We start from the raw sequence: 13,345 nt of genomic DNA on the forward strand, positions 1-13,345 counted from the left end.
CTAAAGCAAGCATACTTAATGGATACTGGAAGCAATGGATTTAACTGATTATTTTAGAAAACACATGCAAAGAAAATGCACAGGAAATTTAACACTTAAAAATTACATAAAAGCAAAGGAGCAATAAGCCGTGTGGTTTGGATTGTATGACTATATGCATATTTAAAACAGGATGGTGGGACTGAGATCTAGTCCTTGAAGGTGACCTGAGCTTGGTTCCCAGGAATGATATTGGGTGGCTCACTCCTGTTTGGAAATTTAGCTCTAAGGATGAGATACTCTCTTCTGACCTCAGAGAACATGTGCACTCACCTGTATACACACACACACACACACACACACACACACACACACACACACACACGTATGAACTCATAGTCACTGGGACAGAATGCATGATACACATGTGTATGCTCAATCTAGGCAAAACCTAAGCATTTAAATGGGAGGTGGGTATGAAGTCCCCAACCTTAGCTGAAAAGTTTTCAGCACTTAATATGGACTTGAATGGGAAAACACAAAACAAAGAAAGAAAGACCAAAGAAAAGGAGAACACAGAGTTGGATGTGTAGGTATTGGGAGGCACTGGGGAGGGGCAAATGTAAGCAAATACATTGACAAAACTATCCAAGAGCCAGTGGAGAGGTGGCTGAGTTCTTGCCAGCATGGGTTGCTCTTCCAGGAATCTGGTTTTGATGCCAGGAACCACATGGCTGCTCACAACTGTCTGTAGCTTCAGTTATAGAGGCCAACTTGGGCACCATGTTCACAGGTGGTGTACAAGGCACACATTCAGGCAACATGCCCCATACCCTTACACACACCAAGCAAAAATTATAATCACATGGGTGATTCATGACTGTCTAAACTTAACATTACTTTTTGCTGACAAGCAGAAGCATACACAGGGTAGAGGTGATGGCAGGAGAAAATCAGATGTCTGCTGTAGTTTTACAGGGAGAGGACAGGAGGTAGGCAGCTGGAAGTGATCATCTGTCTGAATACTGAGCACGCACAGTTTCAAGAAACTCATTTGACTTACAGCTGTTTACTTGAGTATCATTGTGCATAATAGTGACCAAGACAGTTCATTGATTAAAAACCTCAAAATATTTGCTCATATTTTCCCTGTAAATCATTTAAGCTTATAATATGTTAAGTTAATATACAACTTGTTCAATTTGTGATGAAGATGGAGTAAAATTATGGACAGAAATGGGATTTCTCAAAGAAGCCAATTAGGCAATAGTACACTAAAACACACTTCCTCACACGGATACTTCATGGTCATGCACACGTCATGCTCAGCTACACCCCATATAGAATTTAAGCGTATGTGTTTACACTTGGTTGTCCTCCAGGTTAACGATCAGTTGGTAACTGTAAATGAGCAGAGGTAACTTTCACAGCTGTGTTGGTTGCAGGTGCCTGCATCATTTGTAGTTACCGAAAAAGTAGAAGTAGTTATAAATGCAGTGTAGAAGTTTCAGCCATTAAGTGTACAATTTAGAGATTTTTGATCTGTGTTGATGTGTACAGTATTAAAATCTAGATCTAGAACATTTTTACCACTATAAAATATTTACTTATGTTCTGTTCCAAACAATTCCTTCCCCTCAGGCTTAATACTAATCTGATTTTCTTGTGTGTTTGCGCGTGTGTGTGTGTGACTATATATATATATCAGATTATACATTCAGGCTAGGCACTATAATATGTTTAATTTTGCAATGTCACATGCAAAGGTCTATATGCTGTTCTTCTTATAAAAGCATTAGTGTTTGACTTCATCCATGTTGCTAGGTGTAGCACCCCAGAAAGGTTCAGTTGATTTTCTTTCAAGAAACAAGTCACTATTCACTGCTAATTGTGTGGTTAGCTCACAGCCTCAGGTTCTACCTCAGCCTTGCGCCATGCTTCATTGTATCTTAGCAGCATGCTCTCGGTGAAAATTAAAAAAAAAGGTGTAAACACGGGTGGGTGAGCTCATGCAATTTGTCAAAAGGCCAGAGCCAATGACTGAGGAATGCCTTGATATAGCAGCAGCCAGGACTTCCCTCACCCCAAAATCAGGACTGGCTGACAGAGGCCTTTGTCTGAATCTTTCCCTTGGGGTAACAGGGATTCTTCAGAGAAAAGGAGCAGCCTAAGTGTCCAGGACGTGTGTGTGTTTCCTATCTTACCACTTTGTGTTAGTCCATTTAGGGCTACCGTAACACACACTCTGACATCAGCATTAGTTTACTGAAGTGCATGGGGACTTCTACTCACTCTCTTCCTATGAGACTGGTCTCTCAAACCCTGCATTGGAGATTCACTAACTCAGGAATTTGAGATACCACAAGATAACATGTGTGAAAACCTCTCCACACAGCATGTCCTTCCAAGCAGACCCAAACAGGGATGGTGGGCATGTCAATGTTTCCTTAGACTATCTGAAAACAAGAACTTGTCCATGCTCTTGTAATGTAACTCAGTCATTCATGCTGTGGGTAAAATACTTTCTACTCTGTTTTTCATGACCTGTGTTTTCATTACCTTTGAGAATTGCTGGAATACAGGGTATCTGTATAAAAAAGGGCTTTCTAAGGAGTTGCCAATAATCTAAAGTAGTTTTAGAGTTTTACCTCCTTCTACCCACAATGCAATAGTGTAAAATAGCATCAGATTCTGACCAAATTTGTTGTTAAGAACCTAAATTTTAGCGGCTCTGGAAGGTGAGAAGTGTTGTTATATATTTTCCATCTACCATCACTTGAAGTTGGTATTATTTCATTCTTTTGTGGGGTGTCTTCTGAAGTCGTTTGTCTGTTTGCCTTTGTTAATGACTCGTATTTCCTAATTGCCTTGTGAGAACTTTATTCAATGTGTGTTCAAGTCCTTCTCATGCACGCAGGTTGTAAATGTTATGTTTGAGAACGGATTCCTCATTTTCCTGTGTATGCTCTTTACTGAATCTTTTAATTAATGAAAGTATTTCACAATTGCTTCCTTCACTGAGTATTACTGTTGATGTCCTATTTAGATAATTTTTTGCAAGCCCACATTGGGAAGAGCATGACTTTTTCCCCCCCTTTAGGAGAATATTTTCCCATTTTAGTTTACGCCTTTACATAGATAATCTGTTTCACATTGCTATTTGCTTACCAAATGTGATGGCATGGGTGCCTTGATACATTTTCTTATGCATTCATGTATCCAATTCAGCAGCATTTGCTGGAAGACTTTGTGTTCCTTGATGGTGTCAGAGGCTTGGTTCTGTAAGTGCCCTCTACTGTGCACAATGCCCTTGAACCACAACAGACAGGTGGCTGTAGCAGCTCTATAAGAAGTCAGGGTATTAGACCCTGCTGTCTGAAGATCTTATTTTTCTTCTAAAATACGACTCTGGGCCCTTCGAGTGTCTATGTGTTGCTTCGGACTTAGCTTGCCATTTCAGACAAAGGAGTGGGTTTTCGGCTTATAGTGTATCTTACAATTCGCAGGCTGACATCTCTCCATTTACTCAGGATTTTAATTTCTCTCCATGGTATTTTGTAATTTGATATATGATCTTCTGCCTTCTATCTCACTGGCTTTATTCCTTAACACGGTATGCTTATGGCACTTTTGTAAACACCGTTTCTTAAATTTTGTTTAGGAATTTATGTCTGAAGTGCACAGAAACTGCTGGAACACTGCCTGACTTCATTTAGCTCTCATTTCTGCCAGCCTCATTGTTGATTTCTGATAATTTTACAGAAAAAAAGTATTGTGCTATTTGTGGATAATGAGAGTAAACGACTATGCACTGCTACATGAAAATTTAAGTGGGTATTCTTGCTTGTCCATAATTTTTCATTATCAGATGTATCATGGGGGAATAAACTAAAGTCTTTTAAGAACTTCTTAAAAATAGCTGAAAATCTAATTCTAAGAGAACTTCTAAAAAAATGAGACCTTAAATTTCATTCAATCTCTTCCCATCATTCACAACACCTGTGTCCTACCGGATAGCAAAACTAACCAGTTTTGGACACTTGATTCTATGCTTTGTAAGACATCCACAGCATGGTGCTAACTTTGTTGCTTTCTAGTTCTAAGTTATTTTCATTATATATAAAAATCCCAGGACTCTGGAAGGCAGGAGCCATAGTAAAATGTAAACAGCATGACTAGATGTTTTCTTTCTCTGACACAGGACAGAAAGCACTTAGTCACTCACTGTTATACAGCATGTTGGTTGCTTGTTTATTAATAAAATGGCTTAAAGAGAATGTTTATCAAACCCAGGTGTAAGATCTAAGAAAGAGAGGCCTTCTCTCATTCCAAAAGCATCACTACAAATTTCCCTAGCCTTGTATTACTCTAACCTTTATTTAGATCTATAAAGAAAGTGACTTGGCCTGCATCTCTGTGGTAAAGATCCTGTGCTACAGTGCTCAAGGCCAGCCTTTCTCCCAACACTAGGCAAATATATTCACCAATGAGCCAACCCCTACTTCTGGCTCTATCACTAGGGACTAGAACACGAGAGTGTACCTCATTGGTGGCACTTTTGCTGCTGAATCACTCAGACATTCTCAGATTGAAATGTCTGCAATGCTGGTGTCTCTTGGAGCCTCTGCACATTCTCACGGTAATCCTCGGGAACCCAGTGGTAGGCTTAATGGGAGACTTGAGGACCCTCGATTATCTCAAGGCAACATACCAGGAATTCCTTCTGCAGCTTAGAGACCACGTTTTGTGATTCCACAAAGTAGGTTAATTAAGTTCATAAAAGTGAAACCCAGGGCATAGGTGGTAGTAAGAAAGGGGGATACCCTCCCATCCCTTTCCATGATACTGTTTAGGTGTAGACAATGTTTCATACACATCAAAAGAAAAATCCACCAAGATGATACTTCAGTTCTTGACATCTACACCCTGAATGCAGGGGTACTCACTTTTGTAAAAGAATATTACTAAATATTACTAAATTATCACACAATGACCCTCACACATTGGTAGTGGGAGACTCTAATATCCCGCTCTCACAAACAGGCAGGATAACAAGACACAAGCTAAACAGAAAAATACTGGAACTAACCGACATTATAAACCAAATGGATCTAATAGATATTTACACAACTTTTCACCCAAGCACAAACGAATATTCCTTGTTCTCAACTCTATGCAGAAGTTTCTCCAAAATTTAACACATAGTCAGTCATAAAGCAAATGTTACCAGATACAAGGAAATTGAAATAACCACTTATATCATGTCTGACCACCAAAGATTAAAGTTGGATTTCAACAATAATAGAAACAACAGAAAGCCTACAAATCAATGGGAATTCAACAACTCTGTACTAAATGAAAACTGGGTCAAGCTAGAAATAAAGAAATAAAGATTTCCTAGAATCCAATGAAAAATGATTATACAACATACACAAACTTATGGATACAGTGCTGGTGATAAGAGGAAAGTTCATAACTTATATTAAACAAGAAACTGAAGAGAACTCATTCTAGCAACTTCACATCATACCTGAAAGCTCTAGAACAAAGAGATGTGAGCACACCCAAGAGGGATAGGCAGCCAGCAGGAAACGAACTAGGAACTGAAATCAATAGATAGAAACAAAGAGAACAATACAAAGAATCAGTGAAACACCCCATCTTTAAAGCATATGTTTATTTTATGTGTATCAGTGTCTTGTCTTGTCTGTTGTATGTCTGGTCACTGCTCAGGTGCCTGGTGCTCCTAGAGTCCAGAAAATGTATCAGGTCCTCTTCAACTGAAGTTACAGATGGTTGTGAACTGTGTCTTTCAGAATAGCAGCAAATTCTGTTATCCACAAAGCCTTCTCTTCAGTCACTAGCACCCTATTTTATATAGTATTAGATTTTTTTCTTTTTCACTTTTCTCTCTTCCTCCCTCCCATCCCTCCCTCTCTCCCTTCCCTCCCTCCCTCCCTCCTTCCCTCCCTCCATCCCTTCTTCCCTTCCTCCTCTCCTCTCAAAACACTTCTAAGCATCAAACCTACCCTGAGGTATGGTTGATATACTCAGTATCACTCCATCAGGGAAAACAGATTTTCCCTCCCCCAGCATATATCACTTGCAAATAGGTTTTTGGTTAGAAACAGAACCTTGAGTTCACTTTGCCTTCTTTAGAGATAATAAGATTTCTTTTCTCAGTGGGAGCTTAGCTATCAGTACTGTTCAGATGTGTATTGTAGTTAAACGCCTCATAGGAGACTGGTTCTCAAGGACCAGAGCTCCTGGGCAGCACCGAAGGCCCAGAGTACAGTTAATGGTAAGATGTGTCTTCCATGGGAGTGTCTGTCATGAGAGTTGTTAGACTTTTCAAGTGCTTTTGCAACAGAGGTGTTTATGTTTGCCCTTTGTTTTGCTAAAATGTTTTATTATAGTAACTGATTTCCAGATGTGTACCCAACTTTGAATTCCTGGTATGAAAATAAAATCTACTTGTCCGAGATAGGTGATTCTTGCCATATATCTCTGGGTTTGGATGCAATATTTTATTGAAAATATTTGTGCTAATATTTCCAGGAGATAAAGCTGCTTTTTACCTTTTTGACATTTCTTTGTGATGTTAGCATCAAAGTACTAGTGACATTATAGGGTTAGTTCATAAATTTCCCTTCCTTCTCTATTTCTCAGAAGAATTTATTTTAAAATTGGATTTTTTAGGTGTTTGGTAGAATTTAACAATGAAAGTCATCTGTGCTAAGACATTTTTGTGTAAAGTTAAAAAAATAGAGATTTTTGTCTCTTAACCTAATATAGATTTACTGAAAAAAATCCTAAAGCTGAAGCTGGGTGTAGAGGGAAAATAGTTTATTTGCAGACAACCCAGAATCTATGTCTGGGAGGTAAGGGCATCTAACTGCTGCGATATATGGGGTTCAGTTATAGGGGATTTAGGCAGAGAAGATGAAAGAGTCCCCCAGATCCCACCCCACTGAAAGCAGGCAGACACTGCGGTGCTCTGGCCATTCATTATCCAAGGACTGTCCCTTTGTCTCATCTACATTTCACATTCCCTTCTTTAAGGAAGGGGCACAGGGAAGTCCACAGGCAGTGGCAGAGGATAGACCATATATGCATGACTAGAAAACAGACAGTGACAGAAAAGGAAAGGTAAGCCACTACAGCTCTGTGTTTGAGGAAGTCAGAGAGGAGGGGGAATACTAGGGAATGAGAAGCAGATTTTAATTTTAATTTTAATTTTAATTTCTGTTCTTTCCTTCCCAGGTGGGCCAGAGTGAGGCACGTAAACCATCCAAAGTCCATGTTTCTCTTCTTAACTAAAGGTAAATTTGTTTTTCTGGGTAGAGTAATTGTGAGAATTCAAAAAGAGGATGAAGCTTTAGGGTCTTGTTTGATGCGGGGAACACCATATCCCTCCTCTCTCTGTTTTGCTCTACCAGGTTTCCGAAGTTTGAGAGAAAGCCAGGGTTAGAGAAGACTCTACTGTGCAGAGGGCTCCGAGACATCACTAATATGATTCCATCGTCCAGTGACACCCAGAGTATTTGGTAGAGGCTGCACAGAGCCTTGTGCTGATCACTATGACTGGCATTGCTGTGCAGACCCTGGGGCATCGATGCTTTGGGGTGGGTTTCTCCTTTACTTTGAGAAGCAGGTGGGGTCTTTTCCATTGAATATTGTTAGAGACTAAAAGCTGAAGTCATGTTCCCTGATAACAATGCAATCTAAGTCTTCCATTGTGATCTGGGTGTTTTGAGACGCCACAGGTGATAAAGCTGAGATTACACGATAGAATTCCTTAGACAAAGGGTAATGAGCCACGAGCAAGATTGGATTCGTCTTGAAAAGCAATCAAGTTAGATGGAGAAATCTGCATACACTCAGGGCTCCTACCACAGTTATACTACCTTTCTTCTCAACTAAGACCTTATATATACCATAAAATATGTTCATTCAGCAATTCATAGGTGTACATACATTGCTTTATGGTATAGGGGTAGACAGATATTGGTTCCCTCATTTTATAGTCTTAGAAATAATAGTTGTTGGGTTGGAAAGCAAATGCAGCTGATGTGCCACAGATTTGACACCCTTGAATAAAATTTTCTCATTCAAACCTACAAAGTTGAAATGGATTTTCAAAACTGAAGAGTCTTGATATGATCTTCACTTGTAAAATTAAATGAAATTTGAATTGAACATTTTTGGTACTCTACACTTTAAATTTTTTTCAATGAGGAAATGGGGATGAGGAAATGACAGAATGGGTATCCTACTGAAATTGATTGTCAGGCATTTCATGGATCACAACAATGAATTAAATAAAAATAGCTTATGTGAAGAATACTATATATTGCAGAATTGGTGGTAGGAGTGTGGTGATGAATAATTTTCATCAGGGAATACATTCCTGCAACTCTGAGATGGTTGACTCACTACGAAATGAGAATAAGCCTTAAAACCATCTGGAAAAGTTTGAAAAATACGTTACCTGTCCTCAGAGATACAGAGAACAGGGTAATAATTCATTATCCTCGCAAACTTATTTCCCTCTGTCTTTATGTAATATTACCTTTCACTGAGATTTCCTTTCCATTCTCTGTATTTTTAATAGGAAGGCATTGTCTAAAGTGGAAATATAAGATTGTGTATTTGTTGGAAAATTTTCTTCATGAACTGGCAGCAGGGTTTGTAAATGAAGTATGATCTTCATGAACTTAGTGAACTGTTTCAAGGGTTCCCAACTGTTTCAAGGCACCCTGTGATGATTTTCCCACAGAAAATAAGCATTTTACTGAGAAAGAGAATCCCTTGGAGATATGATTGCTGCTTACACTCATCCCTTTATCCCTTTTAAAAAGTTAGGGATGGATGAAGCATATTTTGGATTCTCCTATTGCTATGAATTGATTATTAGTAACTTAATTCTCAGCTACATAGTAACAGTACTAAGTTCCCTCTTATTCATTAATCTTTGGGCATCCTTGGTTCAGGAGTAGAAAGTGTTATGATTTGAACATGACCAGTTCACCAAACATCCTGGGGCTCTCATGTGTTCTTGAGTCGGTCAGTTTTAGGAGGGTGGTAGACTTTAGGAAGTGGGGCGTAATGGGTCTCTGCTGCTGATTGGGCCTTAGAGGTGACAGTTCTCCCCTTGATCAACCCTGAGTACTCTATGCTTCATGATGCACTGAGAGACGAACAGGCTTCCATCACGCCCCTTCCTGGGATTTCCTGATAGTGAGCCATAAAATAAACCTGAAAGCTTCTCTCTCTCTCTGTCTCTGTCTCTGTCTCTGTCTCTGTCTCTCTCCCTCTCTCTCTGTCTCTGTCTCTCTCTCTCTCTCTCTCTCTCTCTCTCTGTGTGTTTGTGCATGCATGTGCACACACAAGCTGATATTGAGTGTTTTTCTCTGTCACTGTAAACCTTATTTTGGATACGGGGCATCGGCTGGATCACCTGTCCAGCAAATCCCAGAGGCCTCCGTCAGTGGGGTTTCAGAGTGTGCCACTACACTCAAGTTTTTTATTTTACACGTATGGGCATTTTACTTGCATGCACTTTGGTGCTTAAGTGTTGTCTTGCCCTCAGAGGTCATAAGAGGACATCAGATTCCCTGTTAAGGGAAGTTACAAATGGGCCTGAGCCCCCGGGTGGATCGTGGGAGCAGTACCCACTTCCTCTCAGAATAGCAAGTTTTCCTGACCTCTGAGGCATCTTTCCAGCCCCACGCAGGGAGTTTACATGGGTGCTGGTTACCAGACAGATGATCTTATGCTTGCATGGTAAGTGCCTTACGAAGAGACCTATGTCCACAGTCCCAGAACACCTTCAAAAAAGACACGCGAAGGACAAATAGAAAGCAAGGAAGCTCCCCTTAATATTTATTTACATAATGATTTCGACTTTTTAAGATGACGGAATGAGATAAATACCAGGAATTTTGTGCTGTTGGAATATGTAAACTACCAAACAATAGTAGATCTTTGCTCCTCCTTGGTCCTCAAGCAGCTGTCTAGGACACAGTGTGGAGAGTTGTCTGAGTACTCAGCGGCCGTGCACACTCTTCCTTCCTGGTAGCGTGATCTGCTTTCGCTGTTATTTTTCAGTGAGGTTCCATTATGAAAATGCAGGCAAAAAGGGAAGACTTTCCATAGGTATTATGTACACGCAAATAACTCTGCTGCTATTCTGTTCTCTCTCTCTCATAAAAGTGTTTCCTACACTGTGTGCAGATTGCTGCTAAGTGGAGGTTGAGAGTATTCTGAAGTCATTATTATGTAAGTGTTGATGTATACATGGAGCTCTTAACAGGGTGATCTTTGATAGGGCAAGATTGCCATGACTTCCCTGAAGCTATAATCTTGAACTGTCTCTGAAAATCCTGTAGTTTTTTTTTTGTTGTTGTTGTTTTTTCTCAAACACAAAGTCAAGAAACATTCAGATATCACCCCTTTGTAAGTTCATAGAATAGAAGTATTTCATTTTTAAAAAGTGAAAAAAAGTGCTTTTGGGCTAAGAATACATGCCAAGCTTACTGCAGGCTCACATATTTTACGACTGATTTATAAACCTCTCAGAAAGGATGGAAATGGTGACACATTAATAACTCCAGCAGAATGAGTTCTGCATACTTCAGGAAAAAATAGAGAACAGAAACAGGAGGCAAAGTAGGCAGTGAAGGAGGAGAATATTCAATGATCTACCTGGAGATTCACAGATTCTGTCCTCCATGAGAAACAAGGGCTGGAGAGGGATACTCACGAGCTGCCCCCATGATGAGATGTAAAGGTAGATTATTGAAAATACTCTTAAAAATCAACTACTAGGTTTAAATATTTTGCGTTGGATTCAATTTACATGTTATAGACAAATGTCGTATATTGTATTTTGAGACTAATTTTGTTAAGACATACTATACATATGTTTCTAATATTGCTCAAGGTACAGTACTTTACAGTTCATTTTGCAATGTTATATGACTCTAGTACTTGAAAGTTATTGTTATCAACTATTGGAATGATGGAATAATAAGGAAATGTACTTTAGTAATTATTCAACTATTACATTCATACTTGTAGTCACATTAAGTATGTTCACAAGGTCAAACAGATATTTTAAGAAGACAGGACATTTTCAAACACTTCAGAGATCAACAGTAGTGATATCTTGCTTGTACAAATATAGCCTCTCTGAAGATCAGAAAATGGAGCTGTACATACAGACAGGAAGTGAGGTAGCTGGGTGGAAACAGAATATAAGTAGCGAGAAACGGGAAATCGCTCTCTTGTCTGCTGAGATGCTCAGGAGGTAAGGGGTGCCGTGGCTTGCTGCTTCTCTCTGATCTCTCAGTGCTTCCCTCTATATCTGAGTCTGGTTTTCTATTACTTAGACCAATTAAGAACTCCATTTACATGCCCGAATTCCAAAAAGAGTTAGACTTGAGTCATCACAGAAAACTGCAGCTAAATCTGGGAATCTGTCTGCCTTTGTGGTGAACAGTCTTACAGGCTGCAGATAGCTCATTCCTCCAGTTCACCACACATGTGCACAAACAAGGGTCTTGAAAGACTCAGTTTTGTTGCAATAGCAGAGGCATCCTGTACTGACCATACTTGTTGCCTTTCATAGATAGTCATGGGCAGAAATGCCCAGAAAGGGTGCTATGGTCCACTGTGCTTCAGCAGGGCAGAGGGAATCACACTACCACCTACATATACATTCACTTGACAAATTTTTTAAAACATCTTTAGAATCCTAATGAGAGACATATGACCCACAAATCTTCTCAACTTTGACACAGATAACCTTCCTCCGTCTTTGGGTTACTTTCTCTGGTTTGAGAAATAAACTGCCCCAACTGTTGATATGCACTAGACTCCTTCCTGGCTGAACAGAATGCTGTTGGCGGTGGGTTCTCTATAACTAAAGTTAGTAAAAATTGGGATAGTCCTCTTGGAGAGCAGTCAGCACACCTCCCAAGGAGAGCTATTCTGCAGTATTGTTGTCAGAGAGTTGGAAATCAGAGTCTGGCTCCGGCAATGGGTAGAATGAGTATTATTTGATATTTTAATTAAACATTTCCAACTGCAGCTTCCTTCCCCATTTTGTGAGGGGGATAACAGGGCTACTTAGCCCCCTGAGTTAGAGTCAGGATTACGTGAGATAATGAATGTAAAACATTTAATCCAGTGTCTCTTAAGTAGTGAATGCTCCATAAATCTTAATTACATTATGATCATTATATACCTTGTCATGCAGAGAAAGACACCAGGGAAAATTGGTGTGTCTGTGTGTTGTGAGATGGCTGGATCAGTCTCTGTGGCCGAGAGAAGGCCGGGCTAATATTACTGCAGACCCTTCCTCCTTGGTCTCTGGGAAATATAGATGATCTCAGAGCTGAGGAACCAGCAAGAAGCTTTGCGTGGCTGTGATGTGGCTGGGTGGTGTAGAGGGCATTTCATGGACAGTGCCCCGAATTTAATCTCTAATACTATTTCTCAGCCACAAAATAAAAATGGCATTGTAAATTAAGGCCATTGGCAAACCAGGTTTACAAAGTTTGGGAGAATGCTGAAATTATACTTTTAGTTAGTAGTCCCAGGTTTTCTGTAAATTGTCAGCTATGGAAGAGACCAACAACGCAAACCCAACCATGTTTTTTTTTTTTTGCAATACCAGCAATGAAATCTGACAAAAGACACTCCCTTCTCCATTGGGAATATGCACCCAAAACAACATCCGTTATTTATTTTCAGGGACAATGTGTACCTTGTTTCCAAAAAACGTTACTCTCTTGTGTTTTATTTCACCAGGCGGGTAGATAGTTCATCTTCTCTCCATTTGGGCTCAGTTCCTGCCAATGTCACAAATGGTGTTACCAGCAGGAAGCTCACAAATGCTGTTTGTAATTAAAAAGCAACTCCATGCTCGGAAACACGTGCGATATTGTATGTAGAAAGAAATGTTCTTCGCCATGGGAGTGCAGAGATGAATGCCCAAGATTTTAAAAATTAAATTAAAAATATGTGCATTGTTCTTGCAAAGGACGGTTAGTAGCCTGCAGTGAGTCTGCACGACGGAAAGTTGTGTATGTGTGGCTTTGAATCCCCAATCTGTAATTTACTGAGCACTCACGCTCCTTTCATGTATAAATACTCGGCTCGACAAATCTGATTTCCGTTACCACCAATCCCTGTGATTCATTTTCTACAACTATATGGTGTGGCTCCCCTGTGGGAAGCCCGATATCACCCTCCTGCTGCTCCGTCCACCTGTTTAGAATTTACATCCAAAATTCATCTAAAACATACCATTTTCCCCCTGGAGAATATTGAGTTAATATATTAACAAATTCCAGATGAA

This window comes from Mesocricetus auratus, unplaced genomic scaffold (assembly GCF_017639785.1).
Source record: "Mesocricetus auratus isolate SY011 unplaced genomic scaffold, BCM_Maur_2.0 Super-Scaffold_100009, whole genome shotgun sequence".
In the NCBI taxonomy this organism is placed as follows: domain Eukaryota; kingdom Metazoa; phylum Chordata; class Mammalia; order Rodentia; family Cricetidae; genus Mesocricetus; species Mesocricetus auratus.